At 40.7% G+C, this 26,208-nt stretch overlaps 1 long non-coding RNA gene across 2 annotated transcripts; it reads left to right on the forward strand.

The window, feature by feature from the left end:
• Positions 1-356: 356 nt before the first annotated feature.
• On the forward strand, positions 357-16,743 carry LOC116995917. 2 transcript variants are annotated; one of them, XR_004417822.1, is made up of 3 exons: positions 357-10,321; positions 13,037-14,086; positions 15,929-16,743. It is a non-coding gene; the product is annotated as an uncharacterized LOC116995917 (long non-coding RNA). The 2 variants fall into 2 exon arrangements; XR_004417823.1 differs by lacking the exon at positions 15,929-16,743 and having other exon boundaries at positions 357-8,890; positions 10,206-10,321; positions 13,037-14,158.
• The last annotated feature ends 9,465 nt before the right edge of the window (positions 16,744-26,208 follow it).

The raw sequence follows: 26,208 nt of genomic DNA on the forward strand, positions 1-26,208 counted from the left end.
ACAATCAGCTGAAATTCCTATTCTCTAGCACATTTAAGTGTTAGCAAAAACAATTACTATGGCAGTTTTTTACTTGCTGTAGGTTCAGGTAAATGCCTACTTCGAGTGGAAGGTTCAATTGCTTTGTGCTGGAAGGGGCCATTGACTTCAGACAATCCCTTGCTCTTCCCTTGTTGGCTCACAACAACCCCCTGCAATGCTACAGGCTGGGAGAAGAGTGACTGGAAAGCTACCTGGGGAAAATCATCCTGGGGCTGCTGGTTGAGGATGGCTGAACATGAGCCAGGAGTGGGCCCAGGTAGCCAAGAAGGCCAATGGCACCTGGCCTGTGTCAGCAATAGTGGGGCCAGCAGGACCAGGGCAGTGATTGTGCCTCTACTCAGCACTGGTGAGGCCACACCTCAAATCCTATGTCCAATTTTGGGCCCTTCATGACACAAAAGACATGAAGATATGCTGGAGCATGTCTGGAGAAGGGCGATGGAGCTGGTGAAGGACCAGAAGTTTACTTCTTTGAAATCTTGAGATGCTGTGTTGTTAGCATTCCTCCCTTTGCAATGAACCAGTTAATTATGTTACAGAGCTGATTTTTGCCATTCTGTTCTTTGTTCATGTTTCCTGTACTTTGTTTTCATTACACAGGGACAGTCTGTGCCTGCTGGGATGGTGAATCAGCATAAAGCTCCAGGAAGGCAACATGAGCTTTAGAATACATCTCCCCCAGCCCCTCTACAGTAAATTCCCTGGTGCTGGGATGATCACCTTGTGATGGCAGATGGTTATTCCTGCTCCCTTCCAGAAGCACACCTCATACCAATACACATTGTTATTGCTTTTCTTATTTATTGCTTATGCTGTACTCTAAGGGTTTTGTTTCTTTATGATGCCTAGGGGTGGAAAAGCACTTGCTCTCAATGTGCATCTAAGGGGTAGTTGTGCCTGACTCTGTGGTGTCTGTAGGCAAGAGGGCAGTGGTTATTTTCTGCAGTCCTTAATTCCCCTGCAGCTTTTATCTCAGATTAATCAGAGCATTTGAATGAGTAGTTTTCCTTTGATGTGGTTTATTGTCCTCTCTCACATTTATTTTATTTCATTTGTTTTATTTTTCAGTATATATTTTTTTTCTATATTTTTCAGCTGAGAAATAATTAGTTCCCTGTTTCCTCGTCTCTCTCCACCTAGGGGTATTTGGTGCTTGTGTGTTCCTTTCTCCTTGTCTTTCTCTGTTGTAATTGGCTGTTTAATTTTGTTTCCTTTTCATGGTTCTCTTATTATGTCCTCTGATAGGTGCATATCTGTGTTTAATTGGTCTTTGTGTCTTATTGATCTGGTTTCAGATTTAAACTTGATGTCCATCTTTTAAACATCAGACCAATTAATATGGAATATGTTTTCGTATTTTTCCATGCTAAATCATTTTGCTGATTTTACAGTGACCCAGGTTTGCAGACTATGTGCTGATAGCTGCTTTTGTCCTTCACTTTAGACTCCATCAAGTTCAGTTTCAATACTTGGTTTTTCTAATACAGTTGCAAACCCAGAATCAACCATGAAAATCTCCATGATTTTTAGAATACTGTTGTGAAAATGGTGTTACTTGTGTCTTGTTAGCTTTCAGAAATTACTCTTTTTTACACAGCTTTTTTAGACATGACAGTATCTTAAGTCCAAAATCTCACCATTCTCAAAAAACAGTCATGCATAAACTTAATTTTCAAATTAGATGAAAGTCTTGGGAAGAAAGTACTGCATCTCCCATGAAATCTAGATAATTACGCAATGTGTATAGGCACACCCCAAAGCTTACGGGTTGGTATCGCTCACAAATTATTTGCTTGTAGCACAACCGAGAAAACTTTAGTGACTATTTTGTCACCCTGCCATACTGTAATGGTCAAATGATTTGTTCTGAGAACCAATCACTTAAGAGATTAAGGCAAAGCCAAGAATGATCTCTCTTGGCTGTATAATGGGATACCAGTAATGTAACTGGGGAAAGTAGGAAGTGTTCAGGACTAAATCCTATTAGGAGACAGCTAAGCCTAATTAGAAGAAATGTGGATTCAGTTAGAGATGATTAAGGTGCTTAGTCTTTGCATTATAAGTCATCAGTCTTTATGTGTGATTGTCTTCCTGTAAATCATAAAGCAATTTATTTTAGCCTTGTAAGGATATGATTTTTGCAGGCATTTTGAAAGCATTTGCACACAAGAAATAGTAAAGGCTTAGCTTCCATTATGATAAATAGAATAGTCATGAAAGAATCATTATTTTCATGGCAATGTACTGGAAAAATAACACAGATTAGAACAAAAACAAACAAGAGATAATGAAAATAAGAATGTTTCTTGTTCTAATTTAGTTGTTAAGGATGAATCCTCCATCCTGGCTGCCTGACTTCTGGATGATGCTGATGGAAAGGAGAAAACCATTATGCTTTCAGAAAATATAAAAGTAAATACGAAAGCTGAAACTCCCTCTGCTTTCCAGTGCAGGTGTATAAACTTCCAGGTGGTTTGAAGGAAATTACTTGGAGAGTTCAGGGAACTGCTATGTGAAATTAAAGTAAATGTAAAATGCTGGTATGAAAGGCCCTGGGTGAAGCCTGGGGAGCAGGCACACAGTTCTCTGGGCAGTAGTTGATGTCACTTCCAATGGTAGGCACCCCTCCACTTGTATTTTCCTCTTTGTTCTTCATTGGACCCATAGGTCTTTTGCCCTCATTATAGTCAAATAGATGCAGACCTATTCAAAGTCAACCCTTATAGTATTGTGGGATCGATCTAATTCTCAGAGAAAGGTAACATTTCTTATAAACCACAACTCTCTCCATCTCCATTGAATATCAAATCACCCAGGGTCCTTGGAAACTATTACAAGAATTTCCCAGACGGGTTACTTGACTGGAATAATTGTGAAGTCACTTAGTGGCACTGTTGTCTTTTGTGTCCTGCCAGTCTGAGGGAGCTGATGCATCTTGGATGAAGTGTTCACTTAAGTTTCCACTTCATGCCTGAGTTTTCACCCAGTATTTGATTAACATTCTTCCTTCAGAGAAGATCCTCATTCCAATGCAAAATATCATTATTATATGTAATTCACTTTAAAACTCTACTTCGATTTATGCCAGCATTTTTCCCCTTATCCTTAGCTGCTCTCCTCCCGGTAAAGCCAAGTTATACGTGCATCAACCATGAGGTGGCAGTACAAGGACTTGATACGCTGAATTTTGGTGGTGTTCGTAGCATTGGGATATTAGCTAAGGAAAAATATTTACAGTGTTTCTGCAGTTTGGCTTTCTCCGCCAGGGTGTAATACGTGCTCCACATCTGCATAATTGACTTCATGCAAAAGCCAGGGGAGACGAAGCTGATTTTCTGAATCAATGATTGAAGCCTTTTATGTGGCTAATAATTGATATCTTTATTTAAGTGGCTCGGTAGTGGATGAGAGATGTTATTCAAGGAACTCAGCTGCCGTTAAAAGAAAATATCTTAAGAAAGGGGATACACTGGTGACATACAGCTGTCCTGCTGTGAGTTTTCTCCTGGCTTTAACTTCTGACCTTCCTAAAGCCCAATAAAACCTGAACACCTCATGTGTGTGGAACTCCCAGATGCATTGCTTCACAACATTAAAGTCTGCCTTTTCATCCAGGTTTTTGATTCACTTCTCAGCATGGCTGTTTTTTTGCCTTACAAGAACATTCAACACTGGTGTCAGGTGGAAATAGTTAACTTCCAGTCTTTTTCATCCTTTCTTCTCATTTTCAGGCATTAGAGAAAGTAATGACATCCTGTGCTTTCAAGGACTAGTTTTCCACCCACTGTAATGGAGAAGGTATTTTAAGACATTTTCTATTTTGACACTATCTCTTTCAGTAGCAGTCAGTGCTGCAGCTTTTCAGAAGGTGGAGTTCTCTGTTTCCTCATTCAGACAGACTAAAAAGCTTCTAGCATAAGAAATGAATTGTGGACTTGGCAGATGTCTCATATCACTATATTCACCACAGTGTTTATTTGAACATAGAGAAATTACAGACATGCATTTTTGTTACTTCACATGAAAGTACCAACAGCAAGCTGTCTTTTCCTGACATGGAAACAGTTTTTCTCTGAGTACTTTATGGGAAATCCTACTTTCAATCAGACAATGCACTGTGAAGTCTGTTAGCAAATATGTCTTTCAGGTACATGCAAGTTTGTGGTTTAGTAAATAAATAGCAGTGTAAGGAGATGAACATACTAGGAAGCCTTGAAAGAGCAAATAACTTTTTGAGAAGGCAACTTCCCTAAGAAAGATTTGAGATAAAATTCTGTCTGTGAGTTGGGTATTCAGTCTGTCAGAAGTGCTGGGACTGCCTTGTATTTCAAATAACACAAAGCTCTTCTGCACAGGCAATGATTGCCCCTACTTTGCTGGACCAGGGGCACTGGCACATGTGTGCCCTTGTCCCCTCAGAATTCAAGATTCACATCTATTAAAGCTTGAAGGAAAGCTGATTGGGCTGATTTACCCTCTGCACAATGATGACCATGGGATTTAACAGGTGACAGAAATTGCAGAAAGGGAGACCTGTAGTTGGCAGGAGCAGATACACCACAGCCCAGGTGCCTTTCAAAAGGATCTCTAACCCTATCTGTTAACATCAAGCAGCCTGCTTAGACAGTTGATAAACAAACTTTGTCTTCAGAGCTGATAACAACAGATTTCTCCTGAGAAAACATGCAGGATCCCCAAAGCCTCTTCTTGAGGTTGTTTGCATGCACATCTCAGCTTTCTTGCTCAGATACTCGACAGCCTCAGGCCATACTCCTGGCAGGTTACATAAGAAAAACCTTTGAGAATCTGTCTGATGATTGAAGAAATGTGAGCTTTGGGGGACATGATGTCTTAGGAACTGGATGGCTACTGCTTTTTCCTTGCAGCTTTCCCCAGTTACAATCACCAGCTTGTGAGCAAGATGCTAGGCATAGAGATTCCAATGGCAGCCATTTTTCAGAGATAAGAAGTAACTGGTTGTACCAGCAGAAGGATAACTCAACTCAGTATTGAGTTGATAGGATAATATTTCTGTCCACCTAAATTGTTCTGTGGTGTTAAATAATTTCACACTTTTATTAATCCATGGGTTTTGGACATTACCCTGACAATATGATTGTACAGAATAACATGTGCCTCTGGGAAGGGAGAATTTGAAAGGGAAAAGAGAAACAGAATGTGACCACTAGCCTGAAAGTACAGTACTAAGGAGAGGGACTACACACCATGTATTTTTATTCCAGAAAAATTATGACAGCGCTGTGTTTTCTCTTATCATGTAGCTTGTTTTTCTCATATTTATCCTGAAATGGATACTGAACATTTGTTGTATTGCTCTTGTGATGCTGATTTAAACTGTTTAGTATATACTTCAGCCAAAGAAACGGAACCTTGGAACCTGATGACCAATTAAGCAAGACATGAAATGACGTTCCTGACATAGACAACACTGTCAGTGTTCATTCTGGGTTGGTCAGGAAAGGGAATGAAATCCTGAAATCAGAAGACAAAGTCTAACAAATGCTCTGGAAAGGAGATATGATACATTAAAATGCAATGGAAAAAACCCACAAAATCTGGAAATTGAGTGACTGCAAATGGAGTGAGATGAAATGAGGGGCAGTGAAAAGGACCAAAACTGCATATTTAATCCAATTGAAATCCTGACAATGGGGAAGAAAGGTATTGCAGTTGTCAAGACAGACACGACTGACACCATCACCAGTCCCATATTAAAAACTTATCATTTCTTCGCTCAAGCTCCAACTGCATCTTACTCTATCCCACTCTTCTGTAACACCCATCCTCATTGGGCAGGTAAGGCTGTTTCCACATCTCGGCAATCAACTACTTACAAAGAGTGAGGAGAAAGTTTCCTTCATTCCGGAAAGGGAAATAAATCTTGTGATTTCAATGAGGATTATTTGGGCAAGCTTCGGTCCAGTTCCCTGCACTTCTTCTTGTGCCACTCACTTTTAGTTTTTCACTTGGCTTCGGAATTTCCCCTTTTTTCTTTTAGTATTTCATTTCCTTAGTGTTTTCTGTACACTCTTTGTTTACCTTTCTTCTGTGATTTCAGGATTTTATTTGAAGTAATTTTGTCAAGTTATGCTCTTTTAAACTGCCCTTCATTTCGTCAAAGTCTATTTTGTTATATTCACCCGAGTTCCTAATTTTCTAGGTTTTTTTTCTTTGTATCTCCTTTCCAGAGTGTTTGTTAGACTTTGTTCTCTGATTTCAAGAAAGGGAATGAAATCTTGTAAATTCAATGAGGATTATTTAGGCAAGCTTTGGTCCATTTCCCTGCACTTCTGTCATCCCATTCACTTCTAGTGTTTTCACTTTTGGAATTTTCCCATATTTTTTTTTTCAGCCTTTCATATCCTTAGAGTCTTCTCCTCGCTCTTTGTTTACCTTTCTTCCGCAATGTAAGGATTTTAATTGGATTAAAGTTTCACATTTCCCCAGCATGTCACAGACTTCTTCAAATTCCTGATTAGGCAAACTGCAAATACCAATAAAAGATAGAGAAAAATGTTTGTTTTTCACAATAGAGGGGGATTACCAACTGGAATCCTTTACAGATCAACGTTAAGATCAGTGCTGTTTGAAATACCTATAAACAATGTGGGCAAGTAGTTGGTTAGTGAATGGTTGTTGAGGAGGGGATGTTATCAGCTCCCAATGACATGGTACTCAAACCTAATCAGGTTCAGATGTTTGCTGTGTATTGAGATCCTAAATAAATTTCTAAAGCAGGATTCACTAAGAGAAAATACAGGATGTCTGGGGGTGCCAGGTGTCTCAGAAAGGGTGGGCTTTATTTTGTCTTTCCTGAAAAGTGCCTACCTTCACCTGCAGCTCTCGGTATGAGCCTGTTCCTAAATATCACCCCTCACCCTTAAGAGGCAGCTATTACAATGTCCACAAGGTTTAGCTGCATTCCAGCTGGGGCTATTAACACTGCAAGGACACATCAGCACTTCTGTGTGACACTGGTAAAAATAGCCGAGAATCTTGAACTTTATAAGAAGCAGTGGCTTTTGTTGGCTGTGAGCTTCAGGGAGAGTATGGGTGAAGTGTCTGTCAACCCAGAAGTGTTGTTTTAGCTGTGAAATTACAATGTTGGGCAGGCCAGACCAGCAGAGACGGAAGAGCAGTCTGAAATACCAGCTTCTCCATGGTGATTCAATCCATGCCAGGAGTGAACTGGATGCAGTGTCTGCTAAAGCCCCTTAGATCAGCTCAATGCTCATTCTCATTATAAGCTGAAAGTAAGTCTGTGGTCTCCAGAGATGTTAAGTAGTGGTGTTTGTACCATTACTTGCCTTCACTTTGCCAATCCATCCCTGTGCATCAGCTGCAGGCTGGGAGATGCCTGTGGAAATTGAAGCTGCTTAGTTGTGATTTGGGTAATGGAGACTTAGAAATTTCCTCAACCTATTGAAATGGACCTAGCAATGGCCAGTCTTCCGTATTTCTGCGGGATTCCAGTGACCTGAAAACCAGGCAAACAATAGCCCTGTATGTCCCTGTCTACAATTGCTTAATTATCCTTGCAAATAAGGAGAGTGAGGGTTCCTCAATCCTATGTGTATCTTGGCATTATGGCTAACAATGGGATATTATTAGTTATTTACATTGCTTAATGTTAAACAAGAGAAGCTATTCCAGAGACCAGGGTAACTCTTGGCTGCCAAATAGAAGGGAAAAAGTCCAGGTGCAGCTGTGTAAGCACTTTAAATTTTTGTATGTGTGTGAACCTGAAATAACCCTGAAGAATTCATTACTCAATCTTTATCATGGGCACACAAACAAACACATCTTCTATAAATAGCAGTTTTGGTAGCATGGTTAAGGAGCCTCTTGCGTGTGTGGCCTTGATATTGTGTTTATGTACAACCAATGGATCGTTATTAATATTTATTATTGCTATATAACCCATACTATATATTACTATATGACCTATGATTATATAACAGATTGTACTATATATGCATAGAGACATGTACATTAATACAGCCCTGTAGTTCTGTTAAAGTTCACAGAAACTCATATGAAGAGGGAAGAGCAGAGCACAGGGAAGTCACCCCGGCTACAACCAATGCAAGCTGGCTCTTGCTATCTGTTTTCCACAGAATCAGATCATTGCCTGCTGACATTTGTTGGGTCAAATGCATCTGAGCAAAGAGGAAGAGCAGAAGTAACTTCAGAAGCCAACTTTTAAAAATAAATCAAACCAAAAGACCCAGAAGTGTGGTCCCTACACTAAGCAGAGGCAGCTTTGGCAGCTTCTTTGATGATACTTTGAGTGCTACAGAAAGTTCAGTAATCCACAGCAACTGTTGGTTACCTCCAAACTATATTGAGATGTTTACTAGGGTCCTCCTTTTTACCTTTTGTGACTTACTGCATTTGGTTCTTTGGAGCTTCCCACCCCATATCTCCTGTCACAAACGCCTCAGAAAAGCTCTCTCTTCCTAGCTGCAGCAAATGGAGATGCTCAGAGCCACATGCCCTCCACAAGGTATTGTTTCAGCTTGAGCTGTTGACAAGTCCTGGGAACCAGCAAGTTCAGAGCTGGAGAACAGAAAGAGTGCATAACAGCCTAGTCAAAAAACCTCCAAACCCAACATTTAAACCCGAAGGGAAATCTTTCTGTTCACTGTACTCCCTTGCCTGAATGCCTCAGTAAAACAGCATTTTTGTCTCAGGGCATAAAAGGTACCCCCTGCTTTCTTCTTGAAGCCCAGTTTCAGTGTTGATGTGACAGGTGGAGCAAGGCAGAATCACAGAATACATTGAGAAGTGGTCAGGATAAAAAAGATTTCAATGCAGCCATTCAAAGGTAAGTGATAAATTCATTAAATGCAATCAGAATTATTACACTATCAATCAGTTACAAAAGCTTTAGTGAGACATCAGCTCAAGAAAATGTGCAGCAGTACTTAGAAAGGTGGTGAGTCATTAGCCATGAGTTTTACCTGTTCTCCGTGTGCTGCATGATATACATGTTTTATCACAGTGGCATTTCTGCTTCATTTATTTTATTTGAAGCAGATAAGTCACTGTATTTTACAGGCAGCAGGTTTTTTTCATAAGACAGCAATTTAACAGTAAAAAGCTTTTTCACTTTTTGCACTCCACTCACTCTTTCCAGTTTACATAGAGGTTTTCACATCAGCATTTTGAAATTATTTATTATTTTTGTTGTCTGCCTGGCACATTATAGTGTGGCCCTTTAGTGCTTGCCTAAAGGACATGACCACTATGTGTAAACACTGGCAGGGGGAAAGACCAAGGGGGGGAGGGTTTAACTGGAGAAATGCAGATGTTGTGTCACCGTGTTAGCCATGACGTGAAAAGCGGCAGCAGGACAGGTCCAGGAGCCCTGGAAAGCCTCCCCAGGGGATTACTGTAGCCCAAGCAATTGCCACTGGCTCAGCTGAGACCCCTCAGGACTCACTGGAGGCTCCTGCAGCTGGGCAGCTGCTCAGTCATCTGGGGATGTGGCCACCCTGCTCGTTCCCACCCTGGTGGGAGGCTCCTGCTCCAGGGCTGCAGTCCTGGGAAGCTGGATGGCTATTTCTAATCAGTCTGTATTCAGGACTTCCACATGCTGCACAAACAGAGGCCCAAGTCCCTTTTTCATATTTTTTCTTTATTTTTTCTTCTCATAAAAGTTGAGTTATACCAGGAATTAATTTACCTTTGGCATGTATAATTTCCACTGTGTTTACAATGGGTTTCCTTTGTGCTCAGCAGCTTGATTTTTGTTTAGCTGTTTAATATTACCTGATCTTTTGCACAGTGATGGGTGATTAATCTTTAGCTGTCATATTTTTAAGCAGATCCTACACAGTATGAATTCAAAAGTCTGCACTTCCCATTCTCTCTCAGTAGCCTGGGCACATATTAAATTTCATTTCTTTTTACATATGTTAGGGTGAATTATGGACTATTACTCAAACTAAATTGTTCTTTGATGTCAGTTCAGCATATGAATGGCCAGTTGTAATTATACCAAGTTATAACAGAACTTAGTGTTATTGTGCCTAGTCCAAAGTAATTCTGTGTTTCTTTTAAATAGAATCAAATCAGCAATTTTCCATTGTTTATGAGCTCAATGCAACCATTATGAAATACTTTTTTTTCCTTTGTAGATTTGAGCTACAAATGCAAGTGTCATGTAAATGGCATTGACAGAGGCAGAGGAAAGGTGATCCTTTCTAGTGTGCCATCTCTGATTTCCATTTCCCTTCAAAGGGCCCAGCCACTGGTGAGTCACTGCACTTTTGCTTCGGTTCATTTCATTTTTATGAATGTGCTGAGTTCCCAATAAATGTGCCTGTTTGTCAAAGGAAAACACCATCCGGTGTCTCAGCTGTCCTGTGGAGTAACATCACACAGAGCTGTGCACAATTTGGGGTAGGGAGAGAAAGGGAGGACACACATTCTGTTTTCTGTCATTTAAAGACCCCATGGATGTTCCTGGTGTTGTTTTGATGTTAAACACTGATCCTTTGCCATGCTGGAATGCACAGACACGTTCTGCTGGAGCATGTCAGGCCTCTGCATTTAACACAAACATAGGACTTTTCAAATGAGAGGACTAAACACACTCCTGGTGTCAGACCTTAACTTCCAGGAGTTTGGTTGTTTAATCTGTACCTAGCATGTGTTTTGTGCTGATGGAATTTGTTATCAGCTGTGTTTACAGGAGGCTCCAAGGCTTTATGGAGCTGTAAAGGCTCTTTAGCCTTGGTGGTTCTGCTGCTGGGATGCCTGTTTTACAGGAGTGTGTGTGCATTAGCTATATTTTTGTTTTAATTATTGTCAGTAAATATACTTCAGGAGTGAAATATGTTTTGTCAGGAGAAATCTGGAAGTGCTTTCTCAGGAGAAAAATAATTAGAAAGGTTAATGCAATCCACTCTGTATAAGACTTCAAACTCATTTGCTTGGAGATACGAAGCAGATGCTTTGTTCACAAAAGTATATTAAATTAGCCCTGGGGAGTGTCCCATTACTGTTTCTCAGGTACAGCAAAAAAGGCAAATGAAATCTATATAAATTTTCAATATTGATGATACAGTTGGCTTTTAAGTGTGCACAGTGGCCCATGCAAACAATATTTTTACTGCGTGCTTGTTTCACACAGGCCTTGAGAGAGTGAAAACTGACATTTTTGTTTATTGTATTAAAACGACAGATCTCCTTGTCTGAGCTGTGTTTAACAGAATGGCAGAGTCAACACTGGAAGTACTGACCTGCCAGCCAGCTCGTTGCAATAAATAGAGACCAATTTTGGGAACAATTGAGGGGAACCAACAGAGCTGGTGGGTTGCCCCTGCCTGGGAAGGGCTTGCTCATTTTTGTGGAGAGATTTTCAGGATTGTCTGTGCACACTGAATTGTAAAAGGCCTTATGCTGCTCTTTTTGGGCTTGCATAGTCCTTGTGCTGGGGCATGAGGAGCTAAAGTGTGCTGGGGGTCAGAGCCAGCAGCAGTTTCTCAAGGCAGGGCAGTACATCAGCTTCTATTGAGTTAGCCCTGGCACACTGACAGTGACACTCCCCTGACACAAATCACATCCATGGCTCTCATTCAATGCCTGCTTGTGCCTACCTGGCTGAAATTTTAGCTGTGATTTCAATAGACTTCCTTGCAGGATCTTGTAGCCCAGATGTTTCAACCAGAAGAGGCAGAGGCAAGTTCTTAGTGGAAATAATTTTTTTATTAAATCAAAGATAGATAAATCGTTTACTGGGCTGCATATAAAACCAATTTTAGAAGCACTAGTTGTGCAGGTCATGTTTCCTCCTGTAATCCAGATAGGAAACAGATTTTACAGCACAAAAAACCTTGTTCAGATAATGGTGTAAATGTACCTTGAACCTGTTGTGACCCCACTGTCTCTGCTAATGTGGGCTGAACTGCTGAAGAGATGCATAAAAATGAATAAAATGGAAAATTTAAGTTTTGTGAATTTCCTCCCTTTGAGATTAGTGGGTTCATCAGTCATTTCAGTTACAATAGGTTTATTGCCTCTGCAAATAATTTTTTACTACTGAAATCTTATCTATCCTTCTGCTGGGACTAAGGCAGAAATTTGCATGGAACAGAGGTAACTTTGGGGCTAAGATAGAGAAGTTGTTTTTCAAGAAAGCACTTAGAGCAATTAATGTTGCTTAATGTGTTTCTTGATCACTGCTAGAGCCAAGATCTCATATATTTTCTCAGGCTGATGGGACAGCAGTATAAAACTTCATTTTATTATCTTGTTCTATATGCTCCAATTTATTACTTCCCCTTTGTCTGGCTAACCCAAAGATTTATGATACAGGTGAAGCTACTTGGCAAAAATACAGAAATGCAGTTCAGTCTGAGACACAGAGGGAACAACTGCAGAGGCAGGTTTCTTAATGGAATGTGGTTTTCATTCCAGCACTCTGCTTCTTCCCAGGTCTCCTGTGTGGGTGACCCCCAGGACTATTATCCTTTAAGTGCCATAAATGCATTGCCTCAGGACTGCTGGTGAAGGGCCCAGCCTCAAGCTGTCCTCTCACACTTGGGGAGTGCTAAACAGGCAGCTCCCTACTTAGCCTTCCACTGTTCCCTGCCTTTTTTTTTTACAGCATTCCTGTCATCTGAAATGTGATTTATTTACCTTCTGTCTCTGAAGACATTACAGCACTTGTGCTGGGAGTAATGCCCTTCCCAGTAACTGGTTGGCTGCTCCTTTTCCACAGCATGAGCCCAAGCCAACTTGTCTTCACCAACATAAGGTGACTACAAAGGGACTCTCAGAGAACTGTACAAGGCACTAAAATCATGCCTTTAAAAGCCCAGTTGCTGGCATGGCAGAGTTTGTAGTTAAACTGTTTTTACATCCTCAGCAGTAATATTGCAAGTTAAATAGATCAACTGGGTCAAAAGTGACTTTTTCTGGCTTAATTCCTTCCTCTCATCATTTGTGCATGCTTCTTTTGTAGGAAACAAGAGCATGTTCCAACAGCAGCATCTCTGTTTCCCCACAGAATCTCAATTGCTGAACACCATCCAATAGCCCTGTCACAGAGGAATTTCACCTATCAAAGGTGGTATATGATAAAAAGGAGTAAGTATTTGGTTAAAAGTGTGTTTACACCATCAGGCTTTAAAAAACATAAATTTATGATTCTTTTTACAGCTGGAATAGGAGTGCTTGCACATGCAACTGCAGGTATTAGTTTTTAACCTTTGATGGGTATACATTGATTTTACTCTCATAATTCTTGTTTTACTTGGATGCCTTCTTATCAGAATCAGGGGCCCTACAAGATTCCAAAACAATGTTCTTACTTTGTAATGTGGTAGCCTGTCAGATTTGATTTCCTAAATATGTTTCAAGTTACATCCACACCCTAAATGCTTTTAAAACTTTAAAAATTTAATTCCATTATTTCAAGGCTGCTAACCTTGATGTCAAAATACTCTTGGCTCCAGTTTATGTTAACTAAATCTGCTTTATGTTACAAAGTCTCCTCCTGCTAAATTCCTGGAAAAGTGATTAATATGTTGGTGATTAGGAAAGCACACGAGTCTACCCTTAGGATTTACAAGAAGGGGTGGGGCTATTAAAATTTTTAACCAAAAGGATTTAATGAGGATCACAGAAAGATTTGAGTTGGAAGAGACCTTTTAAAAGCCATCTAGTCCAATCCCACTGCAGCAAGGGGAGATATCTTCAACTAGATCAGATTGTTGCGAGTCCCATGCAACCTGGCCTTGAGTGTTTCCTGGGATGAGGCATGAGTAGGAAGCCATTATCTCTGAAAATTTGCTATTCAGCAGTACAGGAATTCTGATTGATTACTCCTGGCAAATTGCTCCTGGAAGAATTATGTTACATCTTCATGGAAGAACCTGGACTGCCTGATCCCTCCTACCTGGAAGCATGTGGTCCTGCTGTGTTTTGTTACCTTGAGCCTAAATACTTGTGGCACCATCTATGGAAGAGTGATTGGCTGGTCCTAGGGAGGGGACACGCTGTTGTGTGCTCTGTGAGTTCTTTGGGTGGGAAGGGACACAGGGTTAACTGGGGATCTCCCACCTCTGGGCTGTGTTATTTCTGAGGTCACTGGTGAATTTTATTTTTTGTGTCCTCCACTTCCCTTTGCTTTTGGTAATACAAAAAGAAAAAGTAAAATCTAGAAGTAGGAAATACTATGCTCAGTCCAAAATGTCTTTTTTTCTTTTCCTCCTTAAAATAAGATGGTTTCTCTTTTCTTATAAATCTTAATTGAAACTTTTTCAAGGTTTCTGAAGCTGTACCTCCTCTGCAGCCCGTCTGCTGGGCAGACAGGGCACAGCAGAACAGGAGGCTTTGGTCTGTTCCATTTTGCTGTTCCTCACACTCAGCCCTTGCACCTGGCTTTGCTGTCCTGCCACGGTTGGTGAGGTGGCAGCAGTGCAAGGTCCCAGGAGCAAGGCTGGATCCTGGCATCAATGACTTCACTGGAAATAATTTCCCACTTAACAAACCCTCAGGCTGCCCGGTGTGGCAGTGCCAGGTTAGTCACCAGAGGGGCTGTGCTGGCACTTCCCAGGCAGAGGCCAACGCCTTCCCATTGTTCCTGTCCTGGACTGGCTTCCAGCAAACTTCATGGTCGGTCCCAGCAGCAGGGAAGGGCTGTGCCAGGTGGGGCTGGGCTGGCAGGAGTGGGACAGCACTCTCCTCTGTTTGCAGGGTGGTTTCCTCTACAGCTGGGAATTCACATGGATTCACTGATTTCTCTGTGGCTGCATGATGCACCAGAGAGGCTTTCAGTGGAAATTACCTGTGAAAAATCAGAATAACAAATTTAAACCAGAACTGAGGATGGGTGTGCCTTTCCAGTCTGGAGTTCAGTTGTCCAGCTGTGGTTTGCAGTGCTAAATCATAGCCATAGACAAAGGACCCACGGGGAGGGAAACTGCGTCAGTCAGTTCCTGGCTGAGCACATACGGCACAGACCAAACTCGTCTACATGACCCCACCCTGATCGTTTACCTCCTCTGCACTCAGCAGCCTTGGAGCAAGGGGAGCACCTTCCTGAGAGTGGCACTTAGAGACCTGCAGCCCTATTCCCATCCCGCATCGGGAGCAGCTGCAACCTGCACAGCTGGGGCACACTCCCATTTGGCTGCCTTTTCTTTTCTTTTTCCTTTCTCTTGTTCAGGAAGGCTGAGGAGGCAGCAGGGAGGTCTGCCAGCACTAGTTAGTGGTATTCTGAGGAACAGAATTCAGCTTTTCTCCTGACTGGCAGGTAGAGGTGAGGGGAAAGCAACCTGACACAGACCACTTCCTTTTGTTAAAGATCAATTTATTGTTCCATGTTTTTCCACAGAAACTACCCAAGTCCTCTCAGTTGCTGATGAGGTCTCTCCTTTACAAGGTCAGCCTTTTACCTGGGCACCTCCACTTTGCTCAAGCCTCACTACAGTCAGTCAGTGCCTTCCCTAAATCTGCCTCTTGTAGGCTGACTGCTCTGTTTTGGGACTATCAGTGCATGGTCCACCTGAACCCCCTTGGAGGTCTGAGCCTGCAATATTTAGGATGCAAGTCCTCAGCTAATGCAGAGGAGAATCCTTGGACAGTATTTCAGAAGGCTTTAAGTTACTGGGTAGAATCCAAACGATGTGGGCTTGTGACTCACACGTAAGACATGCTACTGCAGCTCTTCTGAGATTAGTGAAATAATGGGCTATGATAAGTACCTTTAGGTCTTGTTTAGTGGTTGTTTTCCTGACTCAGTGGGCAAGAGAATGCTTCCTGAAATTAATTGCTTTGGGGGCAATTAACATCATCCATGATCATGAAGCAATGTGAGCAACAAAGTTTCTGGTTTTTCTCATCTCCCTAGGCAGGAGGTGCAGGTCTGGGACTTAAGTCAAATGGCTTTGAGCAAGAGAAGACTTGAAAAGGATGACTTGTCCTCTGAAGGAAAGAGGAAGGGAGAAGCCCTTTCCAGAGTACTATTAAAGGTTGAGACCGACTCTCCTGGCTCACTGCATGAATGCAGCACAATGGCCTAGCATGGCAGGCATGCATGCAAACACTGGAGACTTTTTTCCTGGAGTGCTTCTCTTCTGATCAGCTAACATCAGGTTTTATGGAATCTGGCTCGCTATCATTCCTTGAAAGCCTTAACCTGAAGGTGTGGCATCACAGTCTGGCCAGTGATCTGACTGCCTGGAGACCTGTGACGGGACTTGGCAACCTCACTGAAAACTACTTGATATCAATCAATTGCAGGAAATAATAGCAAGAAAGAAGATATCTAAGAGATCCAGTTACTGTCATTGTAGTCTTGATTTCTCCTGCGGATGGCAGCAAGAGTCTCCCTCCTCTGAAGAGTAAGGTGCCCATGAGGTCACACGTGTTAGTCATGGTCAAGTCTGGTGACATGCCCAAGCAAAATGGGCAGGGGTGTCTGCAGGCAGAGCCTCTGCCTGTCCCTGGCTGTGTGTGCCTGCCCTGGTGAATGCCACACATGCCTGAGACCCAGGCAAGCTGGCTGTAGAGCTATAGGCTCAAAGAAACCTCAGCAAAGGAGAAAATACAGAAGGAGACGTCAGATAAATGCCAGAATTAATGTAAAGGGAGTCAGAAGGAAAGTATAGTCATGAGGGAGGAAAAGCAACCATTTCAGTTGGTTTAAACTAATACAAAACCACACTCTGGGTGACATCCAGATTGAGCAATAAGATTTCTGTGTCCTGTGTGATGCAGGCAGCTGTGATGGCTACCTGCCTTTACTTTTTCCACAGTAAATATCTTTTAGCAAGATTTGAGCTTCTAAGTGCTCCACATGCTGAATGACCATGTGTTGATTAACCTCACTAGGGAAGCATTGCAAGTACTGGCCATTAGCCACAAGTTGAAAAGTAGTCATTTAGGGTATCAAACTGGAAGGTGTTCTTCACAAAGACATTGTAAGTGCAATTAGCTGGTGGTTTGTAATACCTTGCGACTATCACTCTTTGGTTTCATCCGTTTTTTTTCCTCTTTAATTTCAGTCCACAGTCAATTAAATCTCAGCTTAAATCACAGCCATCTTTCTGTTTGATGCCAGTCTTTTGTTGAGTTTATGAGAAGATGCAGTGGTGAGGGTGAACCTGGAAATCTACTTGTGTACCATTGCTGAATTTCAATGGGAGAAGCATTTTTCAAATCTGGGTTACACTTAGCAGGCAATGAATGAAGCACTTTCAGTCCTTATTTATTGTCAGAATGGAGATTAATATACCATCCCAGAGGTCAAGTTGGTTTGACTGATCTCTAAATTACTGACCAGCTTTTTACCCTCTCTAAGGATAAGTCCTGTGCTTACCATCCTGTGGCCTTTTGGAACCTCACCACTTCTGCTGGAGATAACTGATTATTTCCAGAGATTATGGCAGTTTACACGTTCTAGAATGTATTCTATCAAAGCCAACAACTGAAAAATATATTTTATTAGATTAGCGATTAACTTATTTTCAATCCAGTCTGTCTTGTTTCATCCATGCCCTTTACCCCGTGAGATGATTCATGTAGGATTTTTCATCCTCTTAGAGCACTGAGCCTATGGGAGAAGTTGGAAATGGTCTCATGCTTTTGACTTGGCCAATTCTGATGCTGTACAAGACTAACAAGAAAGCATTTCAGCCACTGCAATTAGCACAGTTCAGACTTCTCTTGCTGGTTTCTTGGCTGGACATGCTGCTGGCCTTGCTGAAATAATTTTTTCTGTTGGTCTTCATAATTTAGAAATGGAAGAGAAAATGCAACACAGGTGGAATAATGAGGAATGATTTTATTAACATAAACACAAGGTAAGCATTCCCTGTGAAAGGAAGCTTATTAACTTAAGGAGAAATCTGAGCAGATCTCAACTTCTGCAAGGTAATTTCTGCAGAGCTATAAAGCCACAGAGCTGATATACCAAATGTTATGCTCTGTCTGAAAATCTGGTTGTTCTAATTAAGCTGTCTTCTTCCATTCCGACCAAGCTAGAAATGTAGATTTTTTCAATGCTTAGAAGATGGTTTTAGTAGTGGCATTAAAGGAACTACGTTTGCACAAGCCTTAATAAATTCTGAGTATAAACTGAGACTTTGCACTCAGGATCTTCAAACAGTTCTTAAAAAGAGCTGTTGGATCCTGTCCTCCCTGGCAGGCAGATCTTCTTGGGCTATGTGTGCTTGTATTTTTTTTTTTTTTTTTCTGATTCTGGCAGAAATGTTTTGGAAGACTGTGCTTTTATTATTAGCATTATGAGAAGGGTACTCTGAAATACAAAGGGATTGCCTAAACTGGGCTAGAAAAACCAGCTGTTCTAGTTTACCTGAGCTATTTGCCCTTCTAAATCTCCTTTGCAATGTGAGGGAGAAACCGTAGCTTTTCTGCATTTTATGTATTAACAGCAGGGTGAATTTGCAGAGACAGTTGACAGATAAATCACTTGCTTCTGTCCGTGCAGAGTGCATTTAAAATTAATATTGTCAATATGCTGCTTTCTCACATTTCTGCAGTTAGCTTTTGTCATGGGGCCTCACTTTGTGGTCCTACATGCACTGCAGACGTGCTTTAATGGCAGTAGTCAGAATGTAGCAAAAGCTTCTGTCTAAACTTGGCACCTAAATCTTCCTTCCAGGATTGTGGGTGTGAGTTGCCAAATAAATTCTGCTCAGTGTTATCTCTGCATCTGGCCCTGTCTTGGCATGAGATGGTCTGTGCAGTGGGAAACAAAAGTACATCTTCAGCAGAATGTTTAAATGTAGTAAATTAAAGCCCCCAGCCAAATGAAACTCGTAATTGGTGTGTCACTTTCAAGTAAGAGAATGGCTCAGGCAGGTTCAGTGTTCTGCCTGGGTTGCAGAACTGTTGTAATTATACTGTGTGGTTTTTAATACTTCTGAGAAAAAAAAAAAATAAAAAAAAGATACACTAATTTTTAGAGCTACATTCTGTTGCCAACATGCAGCTGGCATCTGAGGGCATCTGAGCATTTCACCCAGATGAAGTCTTTGTGAGCAGTAAGGCTGGGTCAAAAATTGCTGTTGCCAACGCAGGCTGAGTTACTTTTGAAGTAATGTGACTTCTGAACACAGACATTAGACTGTCATTGAGATTGTAACTTAATTTCAAGATCAGACTCTTTCTCTGTGTTCCAATACACAGCATCTCTGGAAACATGAGAGGACAGACTAAAAAATGTGATTTTACTATTGGTCCTTCTTAACTTTCAATACTTAGCTTTTTTTTTTTTTCCTCCTCATTTTTATTATAACCCTTGCACACAAATTGGTATAGATACACTTAAACACACAGGTGTATTGAGAGAGACATTGGAATTTGGTGTGCTTGAATAGATTACACACTTTTCCAGAAATAACCTAGGTGATATGAAAGCTCTCTGGGCAAAAGAATGCCCTTGAGGTATCATATTTGAATGAGGAAGCTCTTAAAATAAATATGTGTGGGAGTTGCTGAATATATTTAATCTACATTTGTCTGTCAGGAGCAGTAAATCTCAAAAAAAAGAAAAAAAATCTTGATAAATGGATAGTTAATCTTGAAGATGAAATAACACCCAACCAACTCCTGAACCTGCTGTGCATATTGCAGTCTGAATGCTTGTGAACGCTGCTAGTTCTGCTCTGAGAATTCATGCTTTTTGATATCAGGTTTTTTCAACAGCTATCAAAAGCAATTTACCAGGAAGCAACAAAATAAAACACTTCATCTGAAACAGGTACTTTCAATTCATGTCACTACACATACATATACATATACATATACATATACATATACATATACATATACATATACATATACATATACATATACATATACATATACATATACATATACATATACATATAATCATTGTTTCCAAAAACAAGCCAGGCTAGTGCATCTGCTGGTTGCCACCCTTGAAGGGCAGCACATCATCATTTCACATACTTGTGGGCTCCTGGAAAACACAAAGCATTAAAAAGCAACAACAACAGCAAACAACAAATTACCACATCAATGCTTTGCTGAGGAAGTGGCTTGGATCATCCCTGGGAAATGATCTCAGGTGGGTATTTGAAGGAATGGAGCTATGTCCCTATGTGTTTGAGATGGAAAAGGTGAGGTTAACTCAGCTCTGGTTGCTGATACCAGAGAAAACTGTTTGTTTTGAAGGTCACCCTGTTCACAGATTTCATGGATGCCCCGATGCTTTCATTGATCTGACAGGTGAGCAACAATAAACAAAATACCTTTGGGTGTGGGAATCCAGTAAACTTCTCAAGAACAGGTAAAACTTGTTGTTCTCTTCCTGCAGTACATTCTGAACCGTAGCATTTATACAGAGAATGAAGTTTAAACACGCTGTTCAGGTTGTTATTTCCTCTTACTTTTGTACTTTGTGAGCAGAGGCTTAGATGTGCAATATTATAGGAGAGTTCTGTAGACAAGTGGCATTATATTCTTTTTTCTTAAAGTGCTTGTATGTTTTAGGAAAAAAAAAAATCCCAATTTTTATATGCAACTCATGATGGCAACTAGGATTCTTAAGGCTTCAAACATCCTGAAAGGAAGAATCCAGGCTAAAGTTTTCTCTTATGACAAGGCTTTTGATGGTTCCTAAACCACTTAATTTGGCTTACTCAGAGCCTTGTGTCTGGACTCAGTGCCTGGGCTCTCAGGGCTGCTCACCTCTCAGGTTTGTAAGGGCAGCACTAACTCCTCTATTAGTACTGCTGATTAGTTTATGTATTGTCAAAGAACTTCAACTGAGGCTGGTCAATACAGCATAGTTGCTGAGACCTGGGGCTTTTAGCAGATACTCCTTAAATTTTACATAAACTAAGGAGGAAACACGGGATTTATCTTGTGAACAAACCATCTCCAACTTTATTGCTGCTGTTAGAATAGCAGATTGCTGCAGCATTCTGCCTTGGAGGCATCACAAGTAAATTATTTCAGTATGAAGTTCTTTCTTTGCAATTTTGGGCTCTTCCTTCCTAAGTTATATGATGTCTTTTCCTTTCTCTTTGTTCAGCATTTACTAAATGACAGATACTTTACTCATCCATTAACTGCTATCCACTGGTGTGTCCCAGGTCTTTCTCCATTCTCCTTACTTAAGCAGGAACAAGGTTTAAAAATATACTCTAAATAGGTGTAAAAATATGTTCTCAGTCTCCCATGGCACTTTAACACATTGCTTGTTTTTATCTAGGTTCCCAGGTGAACTAGGACCTCTAACTCAGGCTGTTTAAAAAAATAAAAGTCAGCAGAATTAAACCAATTTCTAAGTTATCATATTCATTACAAAAGAAGCTCCTAAAGTTCAAACACTACATTTTTATTCTTCTTCCCTTTACCTTTAATTTTAGTCTTTTTTTAAGGAGAAAAAAAAGAAAAAAAATGCAGACCCATATAAGAAAATGAATCTGTAATTGGACAGTTTAATGATAACTTGTAATATTTACTTCTTAAAATGCTCAATTAAAACTAACATGATAACTTTAATGAGAAAAATAAGTTCCACATTATGCAAATATTTGCACTGGAGACCAAGATTTGAATTCATATGGATTATAGCTGGTGGAAAGAGTTAAAAAACAAGGTCAAGTTTCCTCCTTGTGTCTGAGACCTTCTTCACAGCTGACTGGGTTGCTCACTCATCAGCTGGGCAAGACCCAACATCCTTTAAGTTATCTCTTAAGGGAGGTGTGACTATGTGACTGCTGCTTTATGTGGGGCTCACATATAAGCAACTGATCAGGGAGCTGATTAAAGGAATTTTCAGAGCTGGCCTGGTCTTGCTGATGGTGACTATTACAGCTGTAATGTGAGAGCTCCACTGAAAGGAGAGCATAAAAGGATAATAACTATGGTGAAGGAAACTGTCACCATTAGGGAAAATCAAAGCTCAAGTAAAAGTACAGTAGATAATGAAAACAGATATGGGGGAGCTTTTTTAGAGTGGTGATTTTGAGACCCACTTCAACAAAGTCTGTAAGCAATTGTTTTTTCTGTCAGACTTGTGTATTTCCTTTCAGGTATGGGTTATATGAAATTTTTTGGAAGCAGAACTGTTGGCTTGATTAGAACAACAACAACAACATAGAAGTACAGAAGCATTCAAAACTTGTGAAAAATCTATCTGCTTTGCTATGAAACTAAGCTTTGTGCTGGGGAATGAGAAAGGGACCAAGCAAACATCTTGTTCTGGTGTCATTGGCCAAACTCAGTTAATGCTAATGTTAATTGGAGCTAATGTTGCTCTGTCTGCTTCATGTAGCTAGAAAGGGCCACTTGGAGTTTGAATTCCCAACCAGGGGATGAGTTTGCCTTCAAGGGGAAAATATTTACCAGTCTCCAGTTAAAGTTACCTCAAAGATTTTTTTTTCTGTCCCCATAAGCCAAAATTGGTTTCACTTTATGACAAGAAATTTTAAAATCCTAAAGAATTTGTACTAAAAGGGAGCTGTAACCACTTGCACTGTGCACAGAATAGGAAATACTGAGTTGCCAGGCTGCTTTTATTTTGCCAAGTCTTCCAAAATGGTAGGAATGGAGCATCTCTGACCTCTCTGGATAGATGTTTCTAGCATGACATCACTGTGCTGGTAAGAACTTTTTTCCTGATGCCCAGCCTGAATCTCCCACACCTCAGCATGGTGCTATTGGCCTGTTGCCCCTTGCTTTACCCCCTTTCTCTACTGGAACAAATTTGGTTCAGTGATCTCTGGGGCTTAGTTGCAAGTATTTGTAGGTTGCTTTACATCCCTGCCAAGCACTTAAAAAGTACAGCCCAATGAACATGAAGAATTTTGAAAGCTATGCTACTTTATTTCTGAGGAAGAATATGAGTTACAGTTTCAGTCCTGGAAGTCCTTTAATAGAATTTGAAAATCCAAGGAGGGGTGATTTAACTTTTTTTTTTTTTTTTAACTTGAAATTTTGCCATGTCATTGTTTGTAGAAAACTTCAAGCTCAGCTTTCACAGAAAATATCCATCTTCCTCATTATCAAATCATCCACCTCACCATTAAAAGCTCTTAAGAGTAAAGAGCTATCTATGGGGACAGATGTCTCGTATCAGCAGACTTTTAAAAGAAATACTCCAAACAGACTTATAGTGCATGCAGTAACTAGACAGATGCAAAGAACTTCACAGCACAGGTGTGAGAAAGCTTATCTGCCTCCTTCTCTGGAAATTCCAAGAGTCAGAGGCACACGGGTTTGAAAAAGTGATAGCAAGAAGGAGCAGATGGCAAATAATGCAGCATGGGAATAGTCTGCTAAATTCAGCCATGGGTGAAAGCCAGCGGCAGGTGAGTGACCTGTTGTCAGGAGGGAATAGGAGCATGCAGGGCTGTCAAATAGCAGTTTACTCAGAAATGCTGGAACTAGGCTCTTTCCACCAACCACTAGGGTACAGTTTCTGAGAAGAATGTTTGCGTAATTAGAGGACTCCAACAACTGGAATAATATTACTGAAGATGCTTGTCATCAAAAATCTTTAGGGAGTAATGAATAATAAATAAGTACATGACCTTAGTCATGGCTCTCCTGGCCCTTCAGAACTTACCTTCCATGTGAACAAAGTTTCAGAGAGCAAGGCTGAATCTGCTGAAGTAGCCCTGGGAGCCAGTACAGTATCAACACAGCTACTGTTGAAATGAAGAAGGACACAGAGATGTATCTCACTTGGTTTTGGCAAGAGAATCATCAAGCCACACGTGAAACATCCTTTGTTTTGAGACCCTCCTTTCCCTCAACCTCATGTCGACTTTCCTGAGTCTGAGGTTTTGGGTTTTATGGAGGTAAGCAACGTGTTACCATGACTTCACTGCTCAATTTACAGGAGCTGGAACTGACTTTAATGTGGGGCAGAGATGGGACTGCTGGATTATTTCTGGTCTCAACTTTGTCACTTTCAGAGATTGTCTCCTAAGTAGAGCAAAAACGGCATGCATGCACATATCAGCACGCCTATTGTACACAGGACATCCCAAAAAAACAGTAATTGATTTATCTTGGAAGAGGGTGGGGAAGAATCATATTTTTCTTAGTTTAGGAGAAGAGTTATTGTTACAGCCCAGAAAGAGAAAGAATGTTGGCAAGATCTTCACAGAAACTCTCCTCTTTTCCTCTTTCTAACACAGCAACATGCATGTTAAAATTAAATTGTCCTCTTTCAGAAAGGTGCCTCTGCTTAAAGGACAACAGCATAAGCCAGTGTAAACTATGGGCTATTTGCTGTCCTTTTGGTGATGCTGCTGCCAGCAGCCCAAACCACAGGGCCATGAGCACTTAACAAGAGTTTCATGTTTTACTAGATTGTGGTATTTTTCAGGCTTGAGATGTTACACTGGTTTTTAATTTTATTTTTGCTTTGTGTGTACTGAGAAAAAAAAATTCTAGCCAAGGTCCTACTGCCTGACTGCAGAGTTGCAACAGTGACAGAGCAAAATATGCATTTGCCATAGGTGACTAGTATGAACATGTGAGAGACCAGGGACCACTGACCGAGGCAACACCTTCATTACCTTGGTTTTCTTTCCTGCCTGGGAATCAGCTCACTGCTGTTTGCTGACTTTAGTGGCTTTTTTCTCTCTCTTTTTTTTAATGCCTATTTAACCAATCTATATCTGTAGCCATTACAGTGGATTGAAGAACATGAGGTTGCTTTGTAAAACAGATGTCCATGCCTTTCAGATGCACTAAATACCTCTTCTTTAAAGGTAAGCTTATTATAGACTAGAATTCATTGTGGCCTATTTATTAACCATAATAACCCTCCAAATAAGGTAATTACAACCTTGAGGTAACGATGAATTTGTCCACCTCTCTTCAAAAGAGCAGAAAATAACTGATGTGTTCAGGAAACCTGTCCTTGGAGGATGGGTAATTCATACTGTGTACTCAGGAGGAATTCTTTCAAAGGCCTCTGCTCCAATCTTTCACATCAGAAGACAATCTTCTTTGTGTCATTTAAACTGTGCCAAATCTTCTGTAATAACACTTTTGCAGGAATATTACTTCTATGCAAGGCACCACTTTTTGACTTACAGGTTTTAAGTAATTTCAGGTTGAGTAGTAGTCCACTAAAACCAAACCAAACCACAAAAACTCCATACAATGCTGGTACAAATATTGATTTGTAGATTCTCCTTTTTATCACCATGTATATATACCATCAGACCCGAGTATCTCATCCCAGCCTCCCTTTATGTTAAAAACTCTTCCCTTTTGTCCATATGCTTTCAATATAACAAATATCCTGTTATAAAAATAGTATTTCAAGGCTATGTGTATCATATGTTTAGAGCACTTCTTTTTCTCAGCATCAGGAAAGAAAAAACTCCTTAAGGATCCCTATTTTAATTTTCAGAAAGACATAGTACCTCCACTGGTCTCACTGCAGCATCCTGTCTGCTGCTGGGTTGTAATTGCAATGCAAAGGTTGCTGAGGTTCTCCAGTCTTTAAGAATTGTGCAGGGTTTAAACTCATACACAGTTTGTAATGGGGCTAAGCCCAGAGTTTTCAGTCAAAACTCAAGCATTCTCATGCATCCTAAGGCACAGTGTGCTTTCCAGGCAGAGTTCAACACTGATACTACAGTATTACTGATTTATTTTGTTGTTATTCCAAGCCAAACACAGCTATTCTGGCTGGAACCCATTTTCTTATGGGCTTCAGAAAGTTTCTGAACTTTCTGAAATATTTTACCCTCCTTGGCCTATCACTATTATTTTTCTGTGGCTCAGACATGGCTATTTCCCTTCTCTGGTGAAAACACAACAAGGATGTATTATCAAGGGTCAAAAAATGCCTTTAAATTTCTCTAAACTGAGGAAGACCTTAAGTCTCTTATTGAAGTTCAGTAGGACCCAGATGTTTAAGTACAGTCGAGGTAGTAGTGGTGTCCTGAACCCCAGAAAAAAGAGCAGGGTGGGGATTTTGGGGACCCAGCACCTTTCAAGTTGTGAGTGGTGCTAATTTGACTCATAGTCCTACAGCTGATCACAAATTAGAGTGTTCAAAACAAAGGTGTACGTAAGAGAGAGCCTTGTGCAGATTTGGAGGGAATATGTGGTCAGCACTGGAAAAAAAAAGCCTGATGATGAGCACTGGATTTGCAGTGTGTC

This window comes from Catharus ustulatus, chromosome 4 (genome assembly GCF_009819885.2).
Source record: "Catharus ustulatus isolate bCatUst1 chromosome 4, bCatUst1.pri.v2, whole genome shotgun sequence".
NCBI lineage: Eukaryota > Metazoa > Chordata > Aves > Passeriformes > Turdidae > Catharus > Catharus ustulatus.